Below are 10,352 nucleotides of genomic sequence, written 5' to 3' on the forward strand. Positions count from 1 at the left end.
ACCCCCGGCGCTCATTTCCACACCCGCAATTCCACGGCTCGCCCTCAGCACGGGCAGCTCCTCACCGCGCTGCCCCGCTCGGCACACGGAGCTCCTACTTACGGGGCCCGCGCCTCCCGCTGCTGCCGGGGCCGCAGGGGCACGGCCGCGCTCCCGGCGCGGTTCCCGGTATCACGGGGACAGGGACACGCTCCCGGCGCCGCGGGGACAGGCACAGGGACAGGCACAGGGACAGGGACAGGGACAGGCGCAGGGACACGCTCCCCGCGCGCCCCCGGCCCGCCGCCCACCCGCTCTGTCGCGCAGGCGCCCTGGCGCCGCGCCGCCCCTCCCCGCGCTCCCCTCGGCGCCCCTCCCGCCGCGGCCGGGCCGTATCCCGGGAATAGCGGCCCCGGGCCTCCGCCGCTCCTTTGCTTTGGGCTTCCCGGGCCGACGCCGTGGGCACGGCTCTGTCAGCCGTGGGTGCTGGCGGCGGTGACAGAACTCTGCCAGCTCTTGCCATTTAGGGAGTGCTGAACCGCCTGGGTTAGGCTTTGCTTTTTGCTTTGTGGGTTGTTTTTGTTTTGTTTTGGTTTTTTTCTCTTTTTAATTGGAGCTGCGGGGGAGCTCCGAGAGTTTGGGTATCACAGCGTTTGCGTGGCTGGTGCTGCTCAGAAGCCGAGTCTCACTTCCTCTCATCTATTGGAAGATGTCCCTGCCTGTGGCAGGGGGTGGAGCCAGGGAATCTTTAAGGTCTTTTCTGACCCGAACAATTCATTCTGTGATTCTGCGGCTCTGTGATGTTTAGCACTTCTTTACTAGTGAAAATTAAGTGGGGCTCCGCAGGAGTTCTTAGTGATAAGAACTTAAAACGTCGGCTTCCAAAACCTGATTGTTCAGGAAGGAGAATGGTGTTCCCCTTCCTTAAGTGAAATCACAACAGGGCTTTTGGTGTCGAACCGTAAGAATGCAAAAAACCCGTTCAAGTTTGTGTGCTCACATGAGGTGGCTGAAGGTGTTTGCCTGTTACTAGGAAGTTAATATTTGAAAAGAGCCTCAAAATCAAAGGTGTTATTACCTGCAGCACACATTACATCACCATAGTTATTAACCAAAGTTCATATTGCTGTAACTTAGCATTGATGATTAATCATGCAAACCTTTTCAACCTAACCACCCTTACCTGCCAAAAAGGCCAATTATTTTAAATTATGTGATCAAATAACAAAGCAGTTTCACTGATCATAGCAAGGAAAGCAAAATGGGAGTAATGAGGATGACCATGGTGCTACCCTGCTCTAGAGTGAGCCTATATGTGCCTGTCAGGAGCTGGAATACACCACCCAGACCTCATACAGCTGCACCCATGGGGAATCTGCTGTGAAGCCCTACAAAAGTCCTTCAAGAAAAGGGCAAAATTCATTTTCTTTTGTGGAGAGAAATTCCTTGTGTTGAAAGAACCAGAGAGGAGAAAGTTTCTGTTTTAAAGTGTAGGAAATCAAATAAAGGCAAAACAATAAAATCGTCGAAAATTAGATCTGAGGGAGAATGAAGGATAGTATTACATTCCTTCTGTTTGTAGATAGTAAAGAATCTTGATAATCCAAATCTAAAAGAGATGTAATTGTCCAGTAGTAGCTATATGAGTGACATCCTTTTCTAGTGGCATCAGTCACAACTATTGATAGCTTTAGTCAAGTTTAATGATGTTATGTAATGGTCACATCCAGATGCTAATTCCTGATTGTAAACAAATTTGCCAGAGTGCATTGGTCTCAAATATGGTATGTTTCTCTTAGTGATGTGAGTCAAAACTGTAAATACAGAAGACACTCTGCTGAGAGAATAACCCACAGTGTTAGTCATTATTTGACCCATCGAGAGTGCATTGGCATTATCAGCTTGTCAGTCCACCCTCATACCACAGATTTAACCAGCGTGTATCTTAAATCCCAGTGCACACAGCAAATCACAGCAAACAATGAGACTTGAGATTGCTGTGGTGGTGGTCTCACAGGATAGGGAAGGGAGAGATGAAATGGCCAAAGGTATGTGTGAAGATGCTAGAAACAAACTGCATTGTGCAGAGGATCTGAAAGCGTTGTGTGGACTCACAGCCATCAGGAATACTGTGCAGCAGCAGTCTAAAGGATGTATGGGAAACTTGCGCTATGGCAGTGATCACAGGGAATGTGGGAAACATTCTGAGAACAGCAATTAACTCTGTTTATGACCCATGGAACACTGCATTTCTATAAAAGTTTCTGTGTTTTCCACCGCAAACATTCTTATCTTGCAAATTTCACATTTGTCTAACTTTGTTTAACCAGGTTTCTTTTCCCTGGACTAAATGTTATGCTTGTTTCAAAATATAAAATCTTGTGGATCTCATGGGCACAGTCCTGAGAAAGGCCCTGAGTCTGGGGTCTCCTTCAGTGATCTATCTTTATTATCTTATTAAGCAAACCTTACATTTTTCCCTAGTTCAGATATTCAGGTTGTCCTAGGTGTGCTCTTTAGCTGCTGATTTTAATCTTACTTGTAAGATATGACAAGGACTGAACTTAACTTACCCAGAATATTAACCATTGTTGAGCTCCACACCACATGCAAATGTAATACAAGATGAGTTTTCCTCAAATGTCCAAGTGACTCAAGGTTTTCAAGGCGTAAAATTATATTTTTTTAAATTTTTGGAAAGGAGCAAAGATCATTAGTTGTGGAAATACCATCCAATAAATAATTATCTGTACATTTAGCAGTTGGTATTTCAGTGGAATGCTACACCTGCATTTTGGAGAAGGACACACAGTCCATGCTATGCTGAGCACATTATTACATTGAGGTGATGAGAAGAATTTATTTTCCAGTCCAGAAGCAGCAATGATATTATCAGCAAACCTGATACCTCCTCAACTTGCCTAGCACAACATAAAAGGTTTCCCTTAGAAATCAAATCCTTCTCAGCAGGTTGTTAATGCTACAAGTTTATCTCCATACTGTGCCATAGAAATGGCAGAATTTCTGAGCAAACAGAATCGGATCATGAGTCATTTGGGTCTGATTGTGTTAATGCTGCTTTTTGTTGAGCTGCAGTAGATTTTGAAGCCCTGCAGGTTAGTGTCCTGCTCACATAGACATCAGTGACTTGAAAAATATTTGTTTATAACACATACTTTTAGAAGATACGTAGAAGCCCTGTTTTCTTGGACACAGATACAAAGTCCACATTGGGTGCTCTTCCCATTGCAGCATTTGAAATGAAGCTTTTGAAAGCAGCTTTTCTTTTCATCTCTGTTTTTCAGTCTCACAGTTTAAACATGGTTTTTTTAATCTGATAAATTGTTTGGATGAAAGCTGGTGCCATGTGGCCTTGAAAAGTGAATAACAAAGGTGATTCTTTTTTGCATGCAGATATAGTACAGAGAGATCTTTAAAAGTCATCCCAGCAATTGTTGGACATTACAGCAATTAGTTCATGCTGAAATTCATGTCACTACAATTACAGTATTAGTGGTACCCAACCTCTTCTGAATATGTGTACACAAAACTCAAGTTATGCCTTTGCTTTATCAACATAAGGCTTTGAGATAAGCAACAGCTGTATCCCAGGGTAAATTTGAAGGAGTATTCCTGTTCAGGATCACACCTGCTTATGTCCCAGGGTTTGTGGAACAATAGCCCTGGAGTGAAAGGATAGAGGAGGTGTTTTATAAAATGAAAAATTGAGGAGCCAGTAAGACAGGAAAAGGACTTGAAACAGGAGGGAGAGTGAGTGGCAAAAGGACTCTGTGTTTTCTCAGGGACAGCGGAAAAGAGACAAGAAGCATAGCAGAACAGAGAAGGAGGTGAAAAGGGCATTAATCTAAATAACAGAAAGGAAATGAGAGTTGGAAGGAACAGATAGGAAAATCAAATATGCTTAGAGCATAAAAAGTTTTATACTGTTAGTGTTTGCTGGGGACAAACTGGTGTTACATGACTCAGTAGGAGTGTTTTATCTAAGACCCTGCAGCAGTTACATATTTAATCAAAGAAAGGTGTTCTTGAGCCTGGGCCTCTGTACTCTTATGGTCTTCTCACATACATAATCCAATGATATATGATAAAGTCCCAAGCAAGGATAAGTTAGAAGACTGATAACTAAGGGGGATTTCACAAAACCTAGCGAGAAGGGTCTCATCTTTCCCATTCTGCCTGACTGATCTTTGTTCCTCAGCACTAGATTCTTTGGCTCAGTATGGATTACAGTTTCCTTGCAAATATGAGGAAATCAAGGACCCAAACATTCATGCAGCTCTCTGATTAATTCAGTGATAAAAATACAACATGCCATGGATTGTACACAAGGACCCTGGCAGACAAATGCAAGTTAATTCTGAAATATCATTATCAAGGGTAGATGGGTATAAATTTTCACCCCATGATTGCTCTGGCCACATTAACATTTCCATGTGAAAATGAGAAAGGAAAAGATGATATACCTAAGTCTCCATACTATTTTATTGAATTCTGTATGCGTAACAATTAGTACATAATATGCTAGGAAGGAGAGTGTTTAAATTTTTAAAGCATCCAGCCAAAGTTGCACTCAAGTCATTAGCCTAACTTTTCTAAATAGCACAAAGTTACTTCTTTGAGTCAAAATGCTGAAGTCAAAAAGCAGCTGAAAGGTTCATCTGCATGTATACAGACTTGAACTGCTGCTCAGATTTGTGGCTAAGAAGGAATTTCACTCCTGTTGAATTAGCACAGATCTATCTCCTACTTTACTGTAATTTGTTGTTTGTTGAACAGTTCCATCAGTTAAGATCTCCTGGGCATATTTCACACAAAGAACAGGTTTCTCTAGGAGCAGGTATCTCAGGCCTCCGAGACACCTGGATTGAGGAATAAGAGCAATTTATCTTCTTAAATATTTCACTCTTTTATTCGGGGGGGTAGTGGGGGCGGGGGGTGTTTCTTGTTGTTTTGTTGTTGTTGTTGGTTGTTTGGTGTTGTGGTTTTTTTGCTTGTGTTTTTGTTTTTGTTTGTTTGTTCGTTTTGTTTGTTTGTTTTTCCCCAGCTGATCTGGAGCAATAGAATGCTTTGGCAGAATTCTTAGTACAAGGTGTGTATTACAGAGGTTCAGACACAGAACTACAGCCACAGTCTGCTGTTACAGCTGAGCTGTCACTGGTCATTTCTGTGGCTAAGGGGAAAGGATCAGTGAAGCTGAGGTGTGAGGGCAGTGAGGTAGACACAATCAGTCTGTTCACAGAGCAGCAGCTCTGATTCAGTGTGTAGACATGGAAATTATGTGAGGATGCTGCTGAGGCAGAAGGAAGGAAAATGAGTGCGTGAGGCACAGACCTTGATCTGCTGACAGGAATGAAGAAGGAGAATTCTCTGCCAGAAACAAGCCCAATTACACTGATAAGCCAATAAAACTTTACCAGACCCTCTTCCAGACATTTGTTTTAAAAGTAAAACAGAACAGCTGTCCTGGTTTTGGCTGGGAAAGAGTTAATTTTCTTCCTAGTATCTGGTGCAATGCTGCATTTTGAATTTAGTATGAGAATAATGTTGATTATACAATGATGTTTTTGTTGTTTCTAAGTACTGCTTACCTTAAGTCAAGAATTTTTCAGCTTCCCATGATCTGCCAGGGAGCAGGTGCACAAGAAACTGGGAGGGAGCGTGGCCAGGACAGCTGCCCCAGGCTGGCCAAAGGGGTTTTCCATACCATAAAATGCCATGCTCAGTATATAAACTGGAAGAAACTGGTCAGGGGTCATTGCTGGCTTCTAGGGAATAGGCTGGGCATCAGTCAGTGGGTGGTGAGCAACTATATGATGTAGTAATGCACCCCACACCCGAGCAGGGGTTTTCATATAGAGAAAGGTTTAAGACTCACTCCAAAACCTTTTAAGGGAAGAGCACTAGAAGTTTCTTTGCTCTCTTGACAGTAATTGGCTCAATACCAAGACAAAAACACTGATAGGTCTCTTTCCCTGTTCCTCAGATAAGTAGCTATTCTCTATTGGGCTGTTTGTCAAAAAGCCCACCTAAATCGTCCACTACTTAAGGGAGAGCACCACGCTTCTCAGTGCATTCTCGAGGTGTAGGGGCAGGTGTGTGGGGCCTGTTCCTAAACGGTGTTCAGCTTTGTTCTTTATTTTTGATTGTTTTCTTCTTTTATTAAAACCTTTTTGCTTTTTCAAGACATACTCGACCATGCTGTCTCACTAGTTATTTAAGCTGTTTTCTGTGGGGTGCTGGACACCTCAGAGGTATTGAACCCTTGCAGAGCTAATTCCACCTTGCTCTTCAAGAAATTCAATAGTATTGTGCATGACTGTTAGCTTGTTGATTTTTCTTATATTGACTTTTATTTCTCTCTCTCTTTCCATTATCTCTGTTTTCATTACAATTATAGTAGTTGCATTAATATTATGTTTCACTTTATGTCAATTATTAAAGCGTTCCTATCTCAACCCACAGATTTACCTTTTTTCAGTTCTCCTCCCCATCCCTCTGCAGAGTGGGTGGGCAGTGAGTCTGGGTGGTACTTAGCTGCCAGCTGGTGTTCGGCTATGTCAATATCCTTTTGGCACCCAACATGAAGCAACTGAGGGTTCAGATAAGGACAGATCTGACCAGAGCATGTTAAAACAAATTTGTTATAAGCATTCGCTGCATTGGTTTAACAATCACTGGTCACAACATTGATTTATTTGCTCTCAGAGTCATTGCACTTGTTCTCAGGGCTGCATTATGCAGCACTTTCCTTGCAGCATGTGTTCCCTGTCTTGGCTCTATCGCCTTTGAGGTCTGGGCTAAGGTTATCATTTTATTGTACTTTGTAATGCTGGCTTGTGATATGATAGAATTACTGGTTGCAAGACTAATCTGGTGTGTATACTCAGCATTGCTCACCTCTGTTCTTCGAGAGCCATCTGTTGGGAACTACCAATAATCACACCTTTTGCCTTTCCTCCTGCAAGAGACAACCTGTGTAGAAGACATCCTTCCAACACTTTCCCTTTTCCTGCCAGGCTAATTACAGTAGTGCTTGAGGATTTTGAAAATTGTGTATGTCCTTGGGATGTTGAAACCAGCACAGTTCTATTTCCAGGAATGCCAAATGTATTCTAGGTCTTGTTTATGTTTAAACAACTATTTAAGAGTAAGACCAAGAGAATTCCCTGAGTTTGGAGTTACAAGTAGCAAGACGTGTGGGATAGCATGTGGCAACTACCTAGGACAGTGGGCACCTCCAGTGTTTTGGAACCTCCTCCCTGAACAAATGCAGGATAAATATTTGGGAAAAGTATGCTGTTACCCTGTCAATTCCAGACAGGCACAAGTCACTGAGATGTGCTGGGGCCTGGCCCATGCCTAGTGACCCCTGTTCAACACTCTTCAGTACCTCAAGGGGATGAGACAGTCTGGATCTGATGGCAAAGCGTTAGGCACTGCAGCTACTCCAACCCCAGTGGCATGGACTGTGGCTGAACCAGAGACCCAGCCCACGCCAGTGTCAGACACCCCACAGACAAGAAGAAATGGTCACAAAAGTCTGCTCATTTAGTAAAGGGAGACAAAGTGGGGCCATCACAAGAAAAGGAGGAAGAAGCAGAAAAAAAGGCAACCACCACTCAATCCCTATCACTGAGCAAGTTATGGATTATGGGAAAAGATTTCATCTGTTGTTCAGGGGAACACATTATCTATCACTTGGCTGCAAAAATGCTGGGATAATGGGACTAGCAGCCTGGAATTAGAAGGTAGGGAAGCCAAGCATTTGGAGTCACTCTCTGGAGAAAGGGGCATTGACAAGCTTATCAGAAAAGCGATACAAGTCTTCAGCCTTTGGAGGTGACTCCTGTCAAGTATGAAAGAAAAGTATCCCTTCAAGGAAGACTTTATACATCACCTAGGCAAGATGGACGTCATTAGATCCCAGTAGGTGTGATCAGCAAAACAACAGCCACATGTCCAGCATCTGGCAAGAAAGAAACACAAGATTTCTTAGGTGTTATGGGTTTTTGGAGAATGCACATTCCAAATTACAGTCCTCTCTATCAAGTGACCCAGCAGAAGAGTGGTACCAAATGGGACCCGGAGCAGCAACAAGTCTTTGAACAAGTTAAACAGGAGATAGTTCATGCAGTAGCCCTTGGGCCAGTCTGGGCAGGACAAGATGTTAGAAATGTGCTCTATGCTGCAGCCAGGGAGACTGACCTGACATGGAACCTCTGGAAGAAAGTATCATGGGAGACTTGAGGTTAACCCCATGGCTTTTGGAGCCAGGGATGCAGAGGATCTAAGGCTTGCTACATTCCAGCTGAAAAAGAGATAATTGCACCATCTGAAGGGGTTTGAGCTGCTTTGGAAGTAATTGATACTGAAGCAGAGCTGCTCCTGGCACCCCAGTTAGCTCTACTGGACTGGATGTTCAAAGGTAGGGTCTTCTCTGCACTTCAGACAACTGATGCTATGTGGAATAAGTGGGATACCACTGACCACACAATGAGCTCGAATAGGAAAACCCAGGCATCCAGGAATCTTGCAAGTGATCCTGAAGGTAAAGATTTCAGAATATGGTCAGAGAAGAAGGCGACATGTGCCGAGGAGGCTGCACTGTATGACAAATTATCAGAAAGTGAGAAGAACTATGCTCTGTTTATTGATGGGTCCTGATGTATTGTAGGAAAGCATTAGAGGTGGAAGGCAGATCTATGGGGTCCCCTATGACAAGCTGCAGAAATTGCTGAAGGAGAAGGTGAGTCCAGTCAGTTTGCAGAGGTAAAGGCATCCAGCTGGCTTTAGATATTGTTGAATGGGAAAAATGGCCAATACTTTACCTCTCTGCTGACTCAGGGATGATGACAAATGCCCTGCGGAGGTGGTTGCAGTGATGGAAGCCGAGTAACTGGCAGTGCAGAGGTAAACCCACCTGGGCAGCTGCATTGTGGCCGGATATTGCTGCCTGGGTGGAGAACCTGGCTGGGAAGGAGCATCACATAACTGCTCATGTGCCAGAGTCCGGCCACTGCAGAACATCAAAACCACCAATAGGTGGCTCAAGTGGATCTGGATTGGGAACATAAAGGTGAATTATTTGTAGATCAGTGTGCCCATGACACCTCAGGCCATCAAGAAAGCGATGCAACTACAGATAGGATCATGATTTGACGATGGACACTGTCACGCAGGTTATCCATGACTGGGAAGCATGCTGCAATTAAGCAAGTCAAGTGATTAAAAACTCTGTAGTATGAAAGACAGTGGCTGAAGTATAAACACAAGGAGGCCTGGCAGAGTGAATGTATCACACTCCCACAAATCCACCATGGGCTTGCTGGAGGGCTGCAAACATATTCTGGGCCCCATACTACCACCCAGAAAACTATCCCAGGCCTTGAAAAGCAAGTCTGGTAGGCCAGAAACTACTGAATCACACAATGGGACTCTTTTCCAAAACAACCTTGTAGACAAATGGGCAAAAAACATAGTATTGAGTGGATATAGCACACCCTATTGCACACCAGCCTCCAGGAAAAATTCAGCAGCACAATGAACTATTAAAGATTCCATGGAGAGCAATGGCTGGTGCAATCTTCAAACATTTAGCAAAAGCCACCTGGTTAGTCAGCACTAGGGAATCTGTTGGTCAGGGTGGCACTGCTCAGTCAAAACTTTTACATACTGGAGAATGGGTAAATTTCCAGTAGTGCACATAAAAAATATGCTGGGGCAAAAAGCCTGCATTATTCCTGCCTCAGGCAAAGGCAAAGCCTGGGATTGCTTTTGTTCAAGGACTTGGGTGCAGTTGATTAGTAATGCAGAAGGATGGGGAAGTCTGGTGTGTGCCTCAAGAGGATTTGATTACGGGTGGGAATAACAATTCATTAAACTGTTTTATGTAATTCCTATATTACTGTGTGTACCACTTATATGGTGGTGATACGGTCATCAGTGCATCGAGCACTTTGCAACACTTGTCTCCCCCAACTCCAGATTTGGGAATTTGTACCCAACTCCCTTTGATCACCATATTAATAGGGAATGAACTTTGATAAATATGAACAAGTGTCATGGTCATGTAATCAGAACTGGCTTCACCATGCAACAGTCCAACAATACACACTGTCTTCTCTGCCCTGAAAGACTGTAATGTCAAATGAAGCTTGAGGTCACGGACAAAATGAATTCAATTGACACTTTATAGAGACAGACTTAGGGAATGATACCTGTGTGTATACACCAAAGGGCAGGAAGGGTGATGGGATATTTGAAAGTGTGGCAGCTGGCAGGATGAAAACAGTGTAGAGTAAGGGTGGATACTATGCTGGTTTCAAACGGGTACTTCGGCTGAGGGTGGCAAT

The sequence above is a fragment of the Sylvia atricapilla genome, chromosome 2 (genome assembly GCF_009819655.1).
Source record: "Sylvia atricapilla isolate bSylAtr1 chromosome 2, bSylAtr1.pri, whole genome shotgun sequence".
NCBI lineage: Eukaryota > Metazoa > Chordata > Aves > Passeriformes > Sylviidae > Sylvia > Sylvia atricapilla.